Below are 4,079 nucleotides of genomic sequence, written 5' to 3' on the forward strand. Positions count from 1 at the left end.
TGGCGTGGGGCATGGTGTGAAGTGTGGCGTGGGACATGGCACAGGATAGAGGGCATGCCGTGGGTTGGGACATGACCTTGGAGCATGGCACAGGACATGGGACATGACACAAGACACGGGGCACAGCTAGAGAGCACAGGGACATGGGACATGACTGTGGAGCATGGCACGGGACACAGGGCATAGGACATGGCACAGGACACAGGACATGGCACGGGACATGACCATGGAGCATGGCACAGGGCACAGTCAGTCCCAGCATCATCACTCCAAACCCCCTCCCACCAACCCTACTGGGACACCCACCCCAAGCCCTGGAAGCTGGGCCAGCTCTGGATCTCCTGGAAGAGGGCGTTGCCAGGGCAGTTGGCATGGCTGAGCTGGCGGTGGCCACACAGGGTGAAGTCTGGCCGGACGGGGCCAGAGTGGACGGCACAGGGCAGGAGCTCGTCCTGCACCAGGGCCAGGGTGTCGGGGTCCAGCAGGGTGGCCGAGAAGTCCCAGGTGATGCCAATGCCCAAGCCTTTGGTATTGTAGTCCTTGGTGTGGGCACCGACCCAGCGCCACCCCCGACCCTCGTACAGGTATCCATCTGAGCCCACCACGAAGCTGCAAGGACCTGATGGGGACAATGGTGGGGATCATGCTGGGGACAATGGTAGGGACTACAAGGGGACCATGGGGGGCGAAAGGGACCACAGAGGGTGACAGAGACCACAGTGGGACAGTGATAGGGACAGTGGGGGGACAATGGTGGGGACTACAAGGGGACAGTGATGGGGACCACAGTGGGTGACAGGGATCACAGGGGTCACAGTGACTGCAGGGGGTGATGGGGACCTTGGGAGGCAACGGGTCTCTCAGGGGGTGACAGGGCCCACAAGGGTACAATGACAGCTCCCTTGAGGGGTGACAATGACCTGCAGCCAATGTCGTCCCAGGTGCGGGTGTCCTGGTGAAAGCTCTGCCTGTCCCTCGTGGCACGGGCACAGGGGCAGAAGCTCTGGCATGGCCGTGTCGGCTCCAGGGTGTGGTGGAGGAACATGGAGCCCAGCAGGAGCTGCAGCAATTACAGGGTGCCCCAGCAGGGACGGGCCCCCCACATGCAGCGGGGCACAATGGCCAGGCACTCTGCAGGGGCAAGGGGCTCCATGTGTCTCATGAGCCCTTGGGGACATGGCAGAGTCCACCTGGGGACAAGGGGCTCAATGGGTCCTTTGGGACACGTGGGGACACCTGAGGGACCTTCAGCCTGGATGTGGGAGGGTCCTCCTGGGAGTTACTGAGGGGACGGGGAGGGGCTGCTCAGAGTGTCCTCTGGCCAGGACATGAGGTGGCCAGTGTCCAGGGGACACAACAGTATTGGCCATGGAGACATGGTGGTGGCCACCCAGGGACCATCACCGAGGGGAGAGTGGTGGCCATCTGGGGGACAGAGTGGTGGCCATACAGAGGACATGGTGGAGGTCATCAAGGGGACACAGTGGTGTCCACCCAGGCAGCATGGTGGTGGCCATCCAGGGGACATGGTGGTGACCACCCAGGGGACCCGAAGATGTCCCACCACACCAAGCCACCTGTCCCTGCCCTCATCTCTCAGTGCTTGCCCACCAGAGTGACCCCACCCCACCCACCTGGGGTCCCCTCCCACACCCTCCCACCCCATTTGTGCAGTGACAACCCCCATTTGTGTGGTGACAACCCCGTTTAGGGGGTGACATCCCCTGCCCATACCCATGTAGTGCTCGCTGAACTCCTGTGACACCCAACGAGCCATGGTCACCACCTGCTGTGTCCTCACATCCCTCAGGAGATGCCAGGTGAGTGACAGCACCCACAGCACCCCCAAAACCTCCTTTTGTCTTCTCCTTCTCCAGCTGTCCTGGCCCCACCAGCGCCCTGAAATCCCGGTGCCAGTAACTGCTGGGGAATCTCCTCATTTCCAAGCCATTGCTGGTCCTGCAGTAGCCTCAGAGCAGCTTGGCCAGCAGGAGGGGCTCCCGGGCCAGTCACACCCCCAGGACCACCCCATCCATAGTGGCCACAGCATCAGGGACAGGGGATGGGAGGCCCTGCAAGATGTAATTTTGGCAGTTCCCCATGTCATCCCAGCAGCCGCTGGGTCCCAGCATGATCCCATTGTCGTCACCAGGAGAGATGTCCCCAAAGCCTCGGTGGTGGTGACAGCGAAGAGAGGATCAGCAGGGGGTTGAGGCTGGGGAGAGGCCACCCAAATCCTCCAGATCTCAGCCCCATCTCGATGCTGGCGAGGAGGGGACTGAGGGCCACCGTGGAGCCGTTGAGTGTCCAGTGTCGCGGGGTCACGGCAGAGGAGCTTGGTCAGGAGCTGCCACTGCCCAGGAGTGAGAGCTGGAGAGGTCCCAGGGGTACTTGCCCAGCACGGCCTGGCACTCCAGAGTGCTCCAGCAGGTGCTCCAGCACCTGCCCCAGTGCCGTGGTGGTGACGGGGGAGCCCCGGGGCTGGGGACTTGAGGACATCCATGATGTCACCCATGGAGTCCATGTGGTGTGGAGGACATCCGTGGGGACACCTGGGGGAAAAAGGGTGGGCAGGGGGTGAGGGTGTGTGAGGGGAAGGGTGGGGAGGGGGTTGAGGGGGGAAAGACACCCAAAAATGCATCAAAGCAGGGGGAGGGCACCCAAAATTAAGGGAAAGGACCCAAAATCTGAACAATGCACCTAAAACTGGGGAAAGGACCGAAAACGGGGGGAAAAGACATAGAAGAAGGGAAAGTACCCAAAATAGAGTTAAAGGACCCAAAAGAGGTGGAAAGGACCCAAACCAAGGAGAAAAGACCAGAGACAAAACCAGAGGTCAAAAGGTGTCACGGGGTGTCGTGGCATGTCCCTACGTGTTCCGGGACGGGCACAGATGCTCCGCGCAAGGAACAGCCACGGCAACATCCTGCGGGACATGGAGACACCCTGCGGGACACGGGGGGGGGCGGGGGGCAGGGGACATACGGGGAGGGACAGGGACACACAGAAGCGGACAGGGTCACACGGGGAAGATGGGGACGGGGACACTCGGGGGGGACAGGGACACACGGCAGTGGACAGGGGACACGTGGAGAGGGACAGGGACACAGGGGTGGGGGACAGGGACACAGAGTGGGACACGGAAGGGGGACGGGGACACATGTGGGGACAGGGACACACACAGTGAGACGGGGACACACGGAGGGGAGGGGACACGATGCCACCAGGACGTGTCAGGGGACGCTGCCACCAGGACGCGCATTGCGACAAAAGCCACCTGGAGGCATCCGGTGACACCCAGCGCGGGGCCACGTGACCCCGCGGGCGACACCGCCCGCGCCCGACCCTTGCCCTGTCCCCAGCCTGTCCCCAGGAGCGGTTCCATGGCGGTGGCCGCGGCGCTAGGTTCCCTGGGTGCGGTGGCCCTGGGCACCTTCGTGGTGGCCCTGCTGCTGCGGTGGCTCTGGGATGCGCTGGTGGCTGTCACCCGATTCCGGGCCACTTGTCGCCAGCTGAACAAGTTCCCCATCCCACCCTGGCGCAATTGGTTGCTGGGACACACCGGCATGGTGAGGGCACGGCCGGTGGCACCTGGGGTGGTGGCACCTGCAAGGGGACAGGAGGAATGGAGTGGTGGCACTTGGGGGGACAGTGAGGACGGGGTGGTGGCACCTGCAAGGGGACAGGAGGAATGGAGTGGTGGCACTTGGGGGCACAGTGAGGATGGAGTGGTGGCACTGGCAAGGGGACAGGAGGAATGGAGTGGTGGCACTTGGGGGCACAGTGAGGACGGGGTGGGGGCACTGGCAAGGGGACAGGAGGAATGGAGTGGTGGCACTTGGGGGCACAGTGAGGACGGGGTTGTGGCACTGGCAAAGAGACAGTGAGAATGGGGTAGTGGCACCTGTGAGGGGACAGAGGAGGCAGACACACATGTCCCCAGGGCTGGCAGTGTCCTGAGGACACATGTGTCCCCAAGCCTGTCTGTGCCCCTGATGACACACATGTCCGCTGCTGTCCCCAGGGGCAGGGTACGGAGCAAGGCCTACAGCAGGTGGACGCCTTGGTGGCCCGGTACC

The 4,079-nt window shown here is 63.0% G+C and overlaps 1 pseudogene; it reads right to left on the reverse strand.

The window, feature by feature from the left end:
• Positions 1-290: 290 nt before the first annotated feature.
• On the reverse strand, positions 291-3,262 carry LOC138102156 (N-acetylmuramoyl-L-alanine amidase-like; annotated as a pseudogene).
• Positions 3,263-4,079: the final 817 nt, after the last annotated feature.

Source organism: Aphelocoma coerulescens, unplaced genomic scaffold (assembly GCF_041296385.1).
Source record: "Aphelocoma coerulescens isolate FSJ_1873_10779 unplaced genomic scaffold, UR_Acoe_1.0 HiC_scaffold_63, whole genome shotgun sequence".
In the NCBI taxonomy this organism is placed as follows: Eukaryota; Metazoa; Chordata; class Aves; order Passeriformes; family Corvidae; genus Aphelocoma; species Aphelocoma coerulescens.